The 15,812-nt window shown below is 36.9% G+C and overlaps 1 protein-coding gene across 6 annotated transcripts in view; it reads left to right on the forward strand.

The window, feature by feature from the left end:
- Window positions 1-15,812, forward strand: part of pns (pinstripe) — a 213,642-nt gene that overhangs the window by 686 nt on the left and 197,144 nt on the right. The window lies entirely within an intron of this gene.

Below are 15,812 nucleotides of genomic sequence, written 5' to 3' on the forward strand. Positions count from 1 at the left end.
GCTTATTTGAACTGGTAATATGTATAATTGACTAATGGTTTAAGTCATTTCAACGGATATTTACGTAATAGTTTAACTACCGCCAGCAGTTAAATCCCATTTCGATAAAATCAGAAAAAGATTAGCTGTAAGTTAGTGCTCATTACTGTTATTCTGTTTTAACCCTGTGGAGATTAATATCCCAGTTTGATTGGCTGTTCTCATGAGCATGCATATATCTCAAAATATATTAATAATTGAACGCTAGTAGTGTTGTTTTATTTTAAGCCAGTCCTTTGCCGATAAAGGCTCTTGCTAGTAGAGCAGCTCGTATCAGCATTCAACTTGAGTGGCCTAGAGGTTGAGAAAACACCCGCAAGGAGCTGGGCGACATGAAGTGCCGTGGCATTAAGAAAAAGGGGGTTACATAATGAGGAATTTAGTATTGCGTGGATATATTTGTTGCGTCTGTAAATATATTATTTTTATCTGTAGTGTTAGTTACTTGAGTATGTGTTTATTTCGTAGATTTTATTGGAGAGTGTTTCCTATAATATATATATATATATATATATATATATATATATATATATATATATATATATATATATATATATAAAATATCGCTGAAACAAAACAAATGAAAAATGTCCCGTTTATTTTAAATCCTGACTTTTCAGTCTCGGTTTTTGCTTATACCTCCCCCCCCATCCCCCACCCCTTCATATCATCTTGACTGTATTCCCGTTTTATATTCTCGTTTATTCTTTGCCCCTCTATAGCTTCTCTGCGCCCACTTCCCAGTCAAACCTCCAGCCCTACCCTCTCAAGACCCACCAGACTGCATATCCTTACGTAACCACACTAGTCTTCAGTTTTTCCTGTTTGACCAGTTTTGCGCTGACGACTCTTGATACAGTACCGGCACGTTTATTGTTTAAAGGACGAGAGCGATAGGTAATTCTCTCTCTCTCTCTCTCTCTCTCTCTCTCTCTCTCTCTCTCTCTAATGCCATTAGCTTATAGTCCTTTTGAACCCGTAGATTGGCTTTGTTAGCCATCTAGGCTAATTATCGACCGTGTTCTTAGACCTTTCTCGTTATGGAACACACTAGTTTAGAAACACCTTTCTCATCATTGGACATACTTTAGAAAATACCTTTCTCACCTTTGGACATACTTCGGAAAATGCCTTTCTCATCTTGGGGCATACTTCAGAAAATGCCTTTTTCATCTTTGGGCATACTTCAAAATGCCCTTTTCTCATCCTTGGACATACTTAAGAAAATGTCTTTCTCATCTTTAGGCATAACTTCAGAAAATGCCATTCTCATCTTTGGGTATACTTCAGAAAATACCCTTCTCATCCTTGGACATACTTAAGAAAATGTCTTTCTCATCTTTGGGCATACTTCAGAAAATGCTTTTCTCATCTTTGGGCATACTTCAGAAAATGCCTTTCTCATCTTTGGGCATACTTCAGAAAATGCCCTTCTCATCTTTGGACAGACTTAAGAAAATGTCTTTCTCATCTTTGGACAGACTTAAGAAAATGTCTTTCTCATCTTTCGACATACTTCAGGAAATGCCCTTCTCATCCTGGGACATACTTAAGAAAATCTCTTTCTCACTTTTGGACAGACTTAAGAAAATGGCCTTCTTATCTTTGGGCATACTGCAAAAAATACCTTTCTCGTCTTGGGACATACTGTACTTTAGAAAATACCGTTCTCGTCGTTGGACATCCTACAGAAAGCCCATAAGGAGTTAGTGCCGTCAGTGCACCTCGTGCAGTGCACTGTAGGCATTTCTTAAGTTTTTTACAGCGTCCCTTCGGCCCCTAGCTGCAGCCCCTTTCACTCCGTTTAATGAACCTCCGTTCATATTCTCTTTCTTCCATCTTACTTTACATTCTCTGTTAATAGTAGTGTTTCATAGTGCAAACTGCGAGGTTTTCCTCCTTTTACACCCTTCAAACCTTTTTACTGTCAATTTCAGCGCTGAATGACCTCGTAGGTCCCAGCGCTTGGCCTTTGGCCTAAACTCTATACTACAGATAATAATTTTTCTAGTCGTCGGACGCTTCAGAAAATACCTTTCTCTTTGAATTCACTCAAGAAAATACCTTCCTTGTCTTTTGACATACTTCAGAAAATACCTTTCTCGTCTATTGACATACTTTAGAAAGTACCTTTCTCATCCTCGGACATAATATAGAAAATAACTTTATCTTTGGACATGGTTCAGAAATTATGTTACTTATATTTGGACATATTTAGAGATACTTTAGAAAGTACCTTTCTCATCTTTGGACATAAGTTAGAAACTTTGATCAAAGCTGTCCGATAATGGAGATCATTGTGATGAACACAGTTGACTGTGAAAGGAAATGCACAGTCAAGTCAGATGTAGGTTTAATGTAGCCTATGCTTCTTATCCGGTCCCACTCCACCCTGTGCTCTCTGTGGGACCGGCAAATTCATTCAACGTACGTTAGCAGAGACAATCGAAAATTCATACTGTTTTTTTCCAGGATCCAGATCACGCCCTACATTTTGTTAAATTCACACTGTCATAACACTAAATGGCATGAGGAATTTGGTCAGTTCCAAAATGATACAGACTTGAAAATAGGATGTATAATTTGAATATGTGGTTAGGCTGTTTTTTAATCCTTTAGTAGGCCTAGATGTTTCCATTTAATAAATAAGCTCACATGAGGGCTGTATGTTTTGGGTCAGTTATTTTTTTTAGTTATTTTTTATTTATTTATTTAGTTGGAGACCTGGTTATTTTAGTTTACAACACTGCATAACAACAAACCTTGGAAAAAATGATAGTGTCACCCCAGTCCTTGTTCTTTTGTGTTGACCGATCAGGCCCGAACGGTAGGCCTATAATTGAAGCCATATGTTGCTGTTCACGTAGACCATTTTTTTTTTTTTATTGGTGGTTGGTATGGATTGCCGCCTCTGTGGAGAGGGTTAAGTTTATACGGTAAACTCACAATTTATTTTTATATTAATTAACATCCTTTAATTAATGATTAAGATTTACAGTAGGCAGCTCGTAAAATCCAGAATTTGTCCATGTTTCGTATGCGCGTTGTTCATTTGAAAATATAACATTGCACAGTGTCAGTGAGAAGGTTGAGCTTCTCGTGCCTGAAATGGGCTCTTGGTAACACACACACATTAACTGCACAGGTAAGTAATTATGTTCCTGGTAGGTGGTCAACTTTGGTGTCCAATGTTGGGTTTTGAACGTGTAATGCTGAGACACAAACACACATATACATATACACACAGACACACACACACACACACACACACACACACACACACATACACACACATATATATATATATATATATATATATATATATATATATATATATATATATATATATATATTTATTATATGTAAAATATCTGCAATATGCCATCATAAATTGAACATGATGCAGGCTTAGCCGGGCACTTGTGAATAAAGTACGACTTGAGCATTTCATCCTTTTAACTCCTCACGGAGTGAGTATGAGTGGTTTTTAAGAACTTCCCTGTAGAGGCTAATTGGACTTTTGAGAACTTTCCACCTTCGAATTTGTAGAATAATTAGCATAATACGAGTAGAACGGGTCGGCCGCTCCAGAAAAATTGTGCTTATTTGTGTTGCTATTACCGTGGCAGCTTCAAGTTAATTTGTAGTCTGGACATTTGTTGAAAATTGTATTTACCACACTTGATTGCTTCTATCATCAGGTCTGATTGAAGTAACAGCTGGAATTCTGTTCTTTTTTTTATGATTCTCATGGTCATTTGCTGTCTTGCCATAAATTCCTACGGTTAACCCCTCTCTCACTCTCCCTCAGTGTATGGAAATAAAAGTCTCTCTCTCTCTCTCTCTCTCTCTCTCTCTCTCTCTCTCTCTCTCTCTCTCTCTCTCTCTCTCTCTCTCTGGAAATATAAGGGCCCCGGCTATTGACTTGGAGAGTTCCATCAGGGCTCATAACTTATTCTGTGTCAGTTTTATACAAATTTTCCAGTTTTTTCAATCTCTTCGGAATGTTTTTTTTCCTCCCGTTTGTTTAGTTTCCGGTCTCGGGATTTTTACCTTTTCCAGTGGCCCCTACCGATATGAAATCACTCTCAGTTCGTTTGCATTTCCCTACCTTTCATTTCGTCGTCGACTTCATATTTTACGTATTCATTTTCCCTTACTCTTGTTACTTTATAATCTACATTCAGATTGATTTTTTTAAGGAACGTTAGAGACTTTTTGCCTGTTCTCTTCTCGCTCTTTCGTGTGTATTGTATGTAGCCTAATGTCTTTGTTGTATAAATGGAACACTGGCATGGCAGATAGTTTTGTACTAAGTTCAGTAGTCAAGTGAATGGAAGTGGATGTATCGTAAATGAATATTGACTTTATGCTGCCGGGTGACTGAGGGGTAAAGGTGACATGAAGGTAATGTCACCTTTGTATTTGTTTGCTGTAACAATATGAAACAATAAAATCAACTACGGCAAGTGTAAAAGAGTTTTATGAGGAGTGCAGTATTTTATTGAAGACCCCCATGTAGACCTACTGTGTGATGGTGAGAGGGGAATTTGTTTACAACTGAATTTTCCACTTTTTCTCCCATGCGGGAAAGGTTGAAATTGTCAGAGGAAGTTCTGTAGATAGAGGAAGGAAGCGTTTTTGTGTGTAGGCGTTTCCGTCCTGCAGAGAAGGAACAAGGAAGCGCCTACTTGTGTGCATATATGTAACACAGCAAGGTTGTCTAGTAGGAGCTGAATGTTCCACTCTCCTGGAGGACCTATAGGCTACCTACTGTATAACCTTGAATGCGTCTTCTACGCGCTGTAAGGAACTGATGCTGCTTTGGTGAACTCGGTCGACCCCTTGTTACAGGTGGTGACCTTCTCTCTCAACACTGGCATGATCTTTTTTTTTGCTTGAAGTCATCTGCTTTTTCAGGGTACATTTACAGACGAAGGCATGTCAGTTATACTTTTGCGTTGTGTAAAATAGAATGTGGTGAGTTGTCCCCTTGGGTATGTTAGCAAGGTCAGACCAGTCTCTCTCTCTCTCTCTCTCTCTCTCTCTCTCTCTCTCTCTCTCTCTCTCTCTCTCTCTCTCTCTCTCTCTCAGCTCGGACAGTCGTGCTTTGTTAATACGTCCTAATCAACTTCCTCTTATTCTCCCAGTTACTCGAAATTGGCGTCGTAAATGCCAGTCATCCAAATCAGCGTAGATGCTGATGGAACATCCACCAGATGAAGGTTTTTATCAGCATTTTGTAGTAAAACCATCTCCATTGGTCTCCATTTTAGTACTTTTTTGAAGGGATAGAACTTTTTATTTTTAATCTGTATGTTATGTTTTACTTGTGTGTAGGCGTTTCCAGTGATAGGTACTGGAAGTGTAATCCGATTTTTTTCTAAGGTATTTTATATCATACGGGGTTAGGTATTTTTGGGAACTTTAACTTCACTTTGTTGGTGTAGCGTGTACATTGAGAAATCTCTTCCTCCTCCTCTTCCTCCTCTTTCTCTCACTACTCAGCCAGTGTTTTTACGGTAGTTTACAGTCAAGACTAGTCCCGTGTGTTTTATTGCTTTATAAGCAATAGCAGCGTTGCCCCGAGGATTTTAATTTGTTGTGGTTCAGAGTGAACACGCGAGAACTTATAAAGCAAGCGAATCAGGATATGGCCTTTTGATATATTCGAGATTTTCTGACTTCTAATGTATACCACTTTGGTGCTTCCTTCTTTTTTGTTGTTTGATCTACGTTTAAAGCTAAGTTGCATGATTTTGTTTATTAATGCGGTAAGTAGAGAGAAGCAGAGTGAAAGGACAAATAGTAGTGAGTGAACTCTCAGCGCTTGACTTCGAACAGGACAAAGATGGGCGATATGGCGCGTTTTTTACAACATTCAGTTTGCCTTCGTTGACCAAAACAGTGAATGAGATAGGTACAGTAATGAGTTGTTAGTCGACCGTCTCTCTCTCTCTCTCTCTCTCTCTCTCTCTCTCTCTCTCTCTCTCTCTCTCTCTCTCTCACAGGTGAGGAGGAAGGGAGGGCAGCAATTGTCGGAGTCATAATGCTACTGGTTTAATTTTTTCCTTTAGTTAATTTGGGCGTCTTTGATGATTCGAGCTCTAAACAACGGGCTTGTTGAAAAGGCTGAAAAAGAAATTTTATTCCCAGAGGAACAGCATGTGGTAATGAGTCGAAGTCTCTTTCCCTTAACAAGTATTAAGGTTCAAGGTAACCTACTCTAAATAATGATGGCAGTGGTCTCCAGGTCTGTTTGTCACAAAGCGATAGCAAGTATATACTTTTTGACTGATTTTGTTGAGACATAAGGTTGATAAAATGCCTCCGGCAAGGAGATATTGTATATCGTTTGGTTTGTGCTTGTCAGTTTATTGAAACGATTACTTTAAAAGTTATCTGTTGGCTTTTACAAATAGTGTGACCACAGGCTGGATTCGTGACTGGGCAGCGAGTAGAGTAGCCTATGGGAGATGAGAGTGTGACTTCGAGGAAAGGGGACTTTTTGGGGGCAGATTACTCAACCTTTGGGGGAAGTTTGCTGTCTTGTTATTATGGTATTTTAGCGCGCTTTTGGAAAATATTTTGGTGAATGATTGGGGAAATAAACCATATTTTTCATTTCCTTATGTCGTAATGACCGCAGGTGTCCACAGGGCTTTTCAGTAAGGCTCGACACAAGAAATTCCTTCAGCTTTATCATAGTATTATTATTATTATACTTCATAGTATTATTGTTATACTTTATTATTTGTCTACATTTTTTAACATACTAATCTTGCAAGCAGTGTCCCAGATTCTTGAATTTTCATGATAACGGTTCAGCTCCTGAATGATTGTATGATTTTGGCGATATGGATTTTAACCGTATTATTAACTTATAAAGAACAGGCTAGGCATTATTGTGAATAAGGAACGTCATGCAGGATCGATAAATGGTAATGAGTGAAGTATTTAAGAGAGGTTAGTTATGGTAATGATTTTTGAAAGCCTTGCAAAGGGCTGGAAATATTCCCGTCGTTATTTTAGAGATTCCAACTCCGATCAGTGATCGTTTTAATTATTTAGTGTTTATAAATTGTAGATATGTGTGTGTGTGTGTGTGTGTGTGAGAGAGAGAGAGAGAGAGAGAGAGAGAGAGAGAGAGATTCAGTTGGAAGCTTGGAATTCTGACAAAGCTGTAAGCTATTAACCTGAGAAGCGAGTGTGCTCTTTCTCAAATGGAACAATAGAAAAGCTCAAGGCACTGTAGGACTAGAGTACAGTGGCGTGGACTTAATGGCGGTATTATAAGGCCTATTGTAAAGGATTAGACATATTTCAAATGGCAGACATCCGATTTCGCTGAAGTGTTTACATTGAATTGAAAAAAAATTGTTAAAGGAATTGGATCCTAAGGTTTTTTAAATAAGTATCCCACATCCTGATATTTTATGTAAGCCGAAATTCTGTAGCCATACCCGTGAATATGAGCTTGTTTGCCTAATAGGTCATACTGATTACGTAGTGACTTTCCGCCTTTCTCTTGATTTTCGACCTGTGGAAAATATTTGGGTTTCTGGACAAACTGAATCTCTCATGTTGAGTGAAGCTCGTTTCATTCATTGACATGTTTTTATGCAGTTCATTCTTTCTTTTGTAAGTCGTTGCGAAGTGCAATATCCATCCTAACCCGGTTATTTTATAGTGAGATGAGTTGGATGGCTTTTGGTCGTTCGTTCAATTCATGGAGTGACGTGGCTGATTCAACGGTCTTGCTTCTTCCCCCTCGGTCAGTCGGTTGCGTCGTTAGATAGTCCAAGATCATATCTTGAATGCGATCTTTCCCTTGCATATTTTAATACTCTCTCTCTCTCTCTCTCTCTCTCTCTCTCTCTGGCTTAGGTTGTCAGTTTTAAAATATTCCAATGTAGCAAATTTTAAAGATAACTCGGTTAATAGTTTGTTTAGCTGGTTTTAAAAACACTTGTTTTCCTTTCTAATATTCTTCGAGTATTTTAGTTACATTTAAGAATTGCTTCCTTGTACAAATATACTGTATAGTACATTCAGGCTATATAGTGCTCGGAGAGTTTTCATTTAATGTTTTGATTGCGTTTTCAGTTATATCCCTGATATCTGTGAAGAGGGTGGTGATTCACAGATCCCGATAATTTTTCCTATTTCAGGGAATTATAGCCTACCCGTTGTTGGGTTGGTTATGTGCCCTACTAATAAGCCGCTGCTCTATTGATGTGATTATTTTCCCTTTTTTTTTTTTGTTCAAAACCCGACCTGAAGGAGTTAAATTACGTTTCTCAAGCGCAGGACTGGAGGGAAAGAGGAAACCTGTGGGACCAGACCCCCGGAAGATCAGAGGCTTGACTTTTCTAGGTGTCGCACGGTATACGCCCTGGAGTTGAAGCTTTAATTTAGTGTTAAGGGAATTATAGATGCACACACACCTGTATATATACACATTCATAAATATACATACTGTACATACATGCATAAGTATAGCCTACATAAGCATAAATCGGTCGCGCATTGCTGTTATGGATCTATTCTGTCTGCCTTAGCTTTTCGGATTTCCTTTTTGATGTAGCCTGTTTAAAAGTGTATTTGATTCATTGGTTTCACTGATTAGATGTGAATTGCTTGTTTGTGTTTCATGACGAGTATGATTTTCTTCTGATGCAAGTGAACTGGCCTTAATTTCTTCGCTGTCGAGTTGCTCTGTCTGTAGAGTATTGTGGTTTTCTTTACTCTGTTGTCAGCAAGTAATTTTCGTTAGGTTGGTAAAAAATAAGGAATGAAGACCGATTAACCGTGAACCTTAAATTGGAAAAAGCTTTCCTTTGATGCAGTTCCTGTCTGTTGAGGGAACACAACCCTTCCCTTTCCTTACCTTTCCATTCCTTTCCTTTTCCCTTTCCTCTCTTTTATGGTGGTAGTCCCTCTTCCTCTGTCAAGCTTGAGAGTGGAGGGAAATAGAGGAAGGGTTTCTAGTTTTTTCCTCTGTCAGCTGAGCTACGTTTATTTTCAGTCTTCATTATAAGTCTTTGGTTTTTAATTTTTTTGCATTGTTCTAGAACTGGTGAATGATGATTTTGTTTCCAAAATATTTAATTTACTAAGAATCAGTGGTTGATTTTGTTTTGATAAGGGGTTATAAAATCAAACTTATGATAATAGTTTACGTGTAAAATGCCAAAAGGCTTGCGTGGGAATTCCATCACCGTGATTTGGCAGGAAAGGGAACTATGTATATTTTCATTTGAATGGAAGTGATAGCATGCTTCCGCATTTTTCTTAATCAAGAAATGCGTCGTCGTTACAAGAAGTTGACCAAAAACTCTTGAAGGTTTCCTGCCGGATATCGCGGAAGGATACGTTTTCATGTAAGGGATTTTCCAAGCCAACCATGGATGAAAAATGGGATCGAATATCACTGATTGGCATCTCTGTGATTTCGCCTGCCCAAGAAAAAGGATTCACGGTGCTATGAGCAGAGAGGGATGTGGTGCAGAAGGATTGCATATTCCAATGCCACCCCTTTTTTCGCAGTGGTTGTCGCTGTTTTTCTTCCTTTCCACGTTTCTCCTCGTCGATTCTTTTTTGTTCTTGCGGTATTTCTTTTGATGCTTTGGCTCGTACCAGTCGTGCGTTCCGATATCTTAAGGCATTTTAGATCTCGCTGGGTATGACACTGAGTTTTTTTAACCATTACTTAATTGTTTTCTTGCTGACGTTGCCTTGATGTTGTTGCTTCTCATTTTTCGTATATTAGAATTGGTAATGAATTCTCTACAGTTTAATGCAACGAGGCTTAAGGTGCTTTTGTGTATTGACATGTAGCCTGAATAGACTGTAAACATGTTTCATTACAGAAATTTTATACGAAGAGTTTCCTAAGGTGGCGTCCTTAGAAAGTAGCAACGTAACGTTTTTAAAGAACTTTGTTAACTATGTACTCTATTTTTTTTCTTGTCCTCGCTCTAGAACTTTTTCTTATCGTGACCTTTTTGCGAAGAATACTACAGATTTGCTTTTGGTGTTGTAATATAGTAAGAACATTAATTGTCTTTTGTACAAACGCACTCGCTGAGATTGACACTAAAGCATATAGCCTAGTGTGTCAGTGCCCGTATGTGCATATTTGGGCAAAAAAATTTAAAAGCACCCAGAATTGGGCCCACAATGAAGGCCTGTCAGGACTACATTCAGTGACGTTTTAAACCTTCTGTATGTGTATGTAGATAGCCTATATAGATGGATGTACTCGTATGTCACAGAGTATTACACACAGGCGGTCTGTAACAACCCGTTTCAAGGTTGGCAGCGCTGTTGGTGCGTGTTTGTGGTTCCCCTTTATATAAGACATATTTCAGGGAGACCTCTTTGTATTTCTACCTTTGGGAACCCGTGGTTTGTGTGGTTCCATTCCTTTGAAGTGTTTTGCCTCCATTATTTATGCCAGGCCTCATTACATTTAAGACGTTTTTGCATATTTTCTCTCTTTTTCTTGTCTGAGAAGGTCTCTCTCTCTCTCTCTCTCTCTAATAATATATATATATATATATATATATATATATATATATATATATATATATATATATATATATATATATATATACAGTATATAAGCTATATATATGCACACACACATATATATGTATGTATGTATGTATGTATGTATACATACATACATATATATATATATATATATATATATATATATATATATATATATATATATATATATATATATATATATATATATATATATATATATATATATATATATATATAGTGTGTGTGAGCATGTGTAAGAGCTGTATTTAATTGATTTTATGAGTAGGCTGCATTCAGTGCTCTCTGAACATTTACTTTTATTAAAGTAATTTGGGGATGTATGCTTGGTATTTTGCATGAATGTCTCCATTGGCACCGTCTAAGTTTCATTGAATTAAAAAATGCCCTCCTTTCAGAATGCTTATGTGAAAGAAATAGAGCCTTGTCGAATGTTTAACTTATTTCACGTATATACTCTTCCTCGTGAAATGGTCAGATTGGCTCTGAGATGAGTACTATCATGCATATTTACATTGCACAAAGTAGAAAAGGGAAATGTACCTACATGCATGCTGTGATTTACAAGACAAATTAGAAAGGGGGATGAGCACACACGGCGTTTTCCCTGTCGCAAGTTAACGAGAGAAAATCACCGGGAGACAACCTAAGTGTGAAATTCTCTATGATTGAATGTCGGGTGCGGGAGAAAGTTTTCAAGAGAGTTCACACCATAGCCTAAGTGAAACGGTTTCCTCCGGCCATGGCTGTATCTGATAATGAGACATGTTTATGTCTGAGCTTAGACTAAAGTTTATATATATATATATATATATATATATATATATATATATATATATATATATATATATATATATATATGCATATATATATATATACATATATATATATATATACATATATATATATATATATATATATATATATATATATATATATATATATATTTATATGTGTATATATATATATGTGTATGTATATGGTTGTCTTGCATATATCCATATAGTATATATATATATATATATATATATATATATATATATATATATATATATATATATATATATATATATATATATATATATATATATATATATATATCACATATATACATACATAATTAGCATAGAGAGAAACTTGGAAGATCCTTGAAGAATCCTTGAAATATTGAAATCAGACACTGGCTTGCCAACTTGAAGTGGATTCCTGCTGTGTTCTTGAATCTCTGTTGAGATTCAGGGTGGGTGGAACTTACAGCCGTTTTGCTCTTTTATCGGTCCTTTCCGTGCTCTCTCTCTCTCTCTCTCTCTCTCTCTCTCTCTCTCTCTCTCTCTCTCTCTCTCTCTCTCTCTCTCTCTCTCTCTCTCTTCCATATAGCACGCACATAGCATAAAATTAGAGGCTTCTGATGATAAGATATATCAAACCTAGAATCAACACTTATTACACTATTGAGGAGTAGAGGCGTAGGATAGGTGATTACAGTCTTTATGGATTGATGTGGTGGCTAATTATTTTAATTTGCGGTGAAAGCTCCAACCTGATAAAAGAGATTGAACTAAACTTTCATTTTCGATGTAGTTTTAACTGAGTAGAGGATATTTGAGTGGGAGTGTGTCGTTGTATAATTATTATAGTCGTCAATGACGTATCTAAGATTTAGTTAAATTCTGTTCACATTTGTATACCTCGCTTATATTTATGATTTTAACTAATTACGTTAAGGTTGTTTTTGGTCCAGTTATTTTTGTTAAGAGGATTACACCGTTTTTGTTGATTTCACTAACATTACCAAGGGTAGGTCTCAGGACTGGTAAGAACTTGATGCAATTTGGGAGAGATAAGAATGAAACGATCTATGAGAGGGCCAAAGGTCAGATAGAAATCTAATCTTGGCCAGAACTTGTTAACTGTATGAGATAGAAACTTCATATCTTGCAAGCATAAGAACTAATAGAGACTTCTCACTTAGAGACTTCATAGTTAGCATGAATAATAACTATTAGAGGCTTCTCACTTTGATGCATAGCCAAATCCACCAATGGTGTCATTGTGGAGAGGCCAAGGTTACTCTTGGAGTCATATTTCATACAAGAATTAAGCCTTGGCTGTAACATTTTAACTATGGTTTAAGGACAGTTTTGGCTTGCATCATCCATGGTTTGGAGTGCGAAGAAAGGGTCACACGTAAGAGGTCTAAGATCAAACTGGAACATATTCTTGGCCATAACATTTGAAATAAACACGTTAGTCCTTAGGCTAAATTTTTGACATATCTTCTAGGGAGAAGGATTTTTTTTTTTTTTTTTTTTGTAAAATTGCTTAGCCTTTCTGTTTTGAAATCTTAGGATTTTTTCTGCATTTTATTTAGACTTAACAGATTGATGAACAACAACGGATGTATGTGAAAATTTGTGTAATAGTTTAATCGTAACAGACACAGGTAAATGGCTGAAAGATAATGTAGTGATGAGGTAGCCAGACACCGGCAATGACTACGGTACTGAGAGTAGCCCTTGCTCTTGGGATTTTAAGGTGTCATGCGACCGTGACTCAACCAAGCCTCATTTTCTCTCTCTCTCTCTCTCTCTCTCTCTCTCTCTCTCTCTCTCTCTCTCTCTCTCTCTCTCTCTCTCTCTCTCACTGCTGATTCATCTGGTTTACCTTTAAGGTGAATAGTCATCCATGCGCTTCCTCTGCTTACTTAGGGAGTTGTTTAACTCAATGCGCAAAATTGTTGCAAACACGTTCATGAGGATTCTTAGTTTTTTGTTCTTCCCAGCAGTTCTAACAGTTTTCGATTTACAGTTATAACGTTTCTGAAGGTTGATTTAAATTGTTGTTTTGGGCTGATGTTATTATACAGTATATTAAAGCGATGCTATATGTTTACAAATACACACACACACACACACACACACACACACACATATATATATATATATATATATATATATATATATATATATATATATATATATATATATATATAATAGGTTTCATATGTATTCAAAAAAGGCCTTTGAAATAAGGTGAAAGATCTAGCACTCTTGTCTCACCTGCTCTATTTATATTTTATATCACTCTGTTATTCATGTGAAGGAAGTACCGTATATATACATATATAGGCTAATATATATATATGTATATATATATATATATATATATGTATGTATATTACATCATTACGTTATATATTTATGTATATATACATATGTACTTATGTATGATAAATACTGTATATTATATATATATATATAACTTATTTATACATACATACATACATACATACATACATACATACATACATACATACATACATACATACATACATACATACATACTCGTATCAGTTTGTATGTTTAAAGGTTATGAGAGAGAGAGAGAGAGAGAGAGAGAGAGAGAGAGAGAGAGAGAGAGAGAGAGAGAGAGAGAGCGAGCCTACTCAGATTTTATTTATGTTGAGTATTACGTTTTAATTCTCTCGATTTAAACCTTGAGATGAATTCTTTTCTGTGATGGCCGGTGACTGGTCTGTAAACCTAGTTAATCAGATTGAAAGCTTGTGGATGGTTTCCATGTGATTATTCATTCAGTTTTGATTTTAGTTTTAGGATTAGTAGCAGAGGCAGTTAATTAAAGTCTCTTTCCAGTTTCGGAGCCGAATTAGGCTACCTGTGTTTGTTATTGTGCCTTACACATTTGCCATGAGCGCAATTAAATATTTATGAGCATGAAGCGTTATATGGATCTTCAGTGTCGGTTAGCACGTAGTAATTTATGAAACCGGTATGGTATGTTCGCCAGTGTTAATAGACTTATATGCATAAATTAGTATGTTTTCATTTAAAGTGGGTTTGAAGAACACAGAATCGATCCTGATCAGGTAATTTCGATTTTTTTTCCCAATGATACTGTACGAAACAATCGTGGTACTATGAGGGTGCAACCGAATAACTAGCTACTGTTTATGACTATTTTATCGAACTCTGACGTGGCAGAAGTTCGTGACTGTTGTTGATGTTTGGTCTCCGGGATGCGTCACTCGTCTCTCTCTCTCTCTCTCTCTCTCTCTCTCTCTCTCTCTCTCTCTCTCTCTCTCTCTGTTATGTATAGCTACTTTTTTTTCTAGTAACCGGTCTTAAATAAGTACACGCTTTTCAAGCAACGGGTCGTAAATATATGCTGAGTAATTTATTATTTTTAGAAAGCAATTGCTAACTGCGCTAACTGTTTTATGGTTTATTTATATATATATTACTCACCTCATAAATTTGTATCTTAATTTTCTCCCTTAACTTCCTTGAAGGCGTAAGTCTGATAGCCTGTGGCCACTCATCAGAAGTTGACCTTGTGCCTGCGGAGGAAGGTTAGCAAACGCACTTCTCTGACGGTGGAACGCTCCCATAAACTATTTACTCTGTTTTCATTTGATTTCTGTGTAGACTCTTATGATATTGTCTTTTCTCATCCCTACAGTAGATGGTAATTTATTCAGAGTTTGCTTTTCTCGTTAAGGTCAAAGACCATGAAAACTGAGCAAGGCTACATGTAGGCAGGCTGATGGCATTGGGGCGGGGGAGGCGGAATAGAGAGAGAGTGAGAGTCGGTTAGATCCACGTCATAGCTTGCGTCATAACCTTGGATAGACGCGCGTTCGGTTTTAAAAGGAACGCAAGTAGGCGAGAGAACCGAAATGACAGGTGGCGTTGTGCAACCACGGGTGATCGAGATTTTGCACTACTGTGCCTGTGAACTTGTGCAGAAGTGACAAATCCTATGGTTACTTGGAAAGTTCTTTTTGTGCTGTCATTCATTTCTACTAGATTTAGATTTTAGTTTAGTCATTCTGATGTTTTAGACACTTACTTGCTTCTTTCTGCTAATACCTCTGGTGTTTTAAAAGACTAATTTTATTGTACCGGTACAGAATAAACTTAGATTTTCTTGAGTATGTATATAAATAGATGAGAGCCCCACAGAGCGTGTTTTCACGTATCATATACGCGCCAAGACACGGTTATTATATACACCGAATAGTCCGAGTTTTTTCTTCTTTATGTATTTTTATGCTGCCGGAAATATCTGTTTCCAATGTAATTCGGAATCGTTTTCATTCCTTACAGAAAAGACTCATCTGGTTGTGATGTTCGGGTATAAATAAGCTTCTTGCGTGTGGGAAGGCTTATGAGAAATGT

The sequence above is a fragment of the Macrobrachium rosenbergii genome, chromosome 10 (genome assembly GCF_040412425.1).
Source record: "Macrobrachium rosenbergii isolate ZJJX-2024 chromosome 10, ASM4041242v1, whole genome shotgun sequence".
Classification (NCBI taxonomy): Eukaryota; Metazoa; Arthropoda; class Malacostraca; order Decapoda; family Palaemonidae; genus Macrobrachium; species Macrobrachium rosenbergii.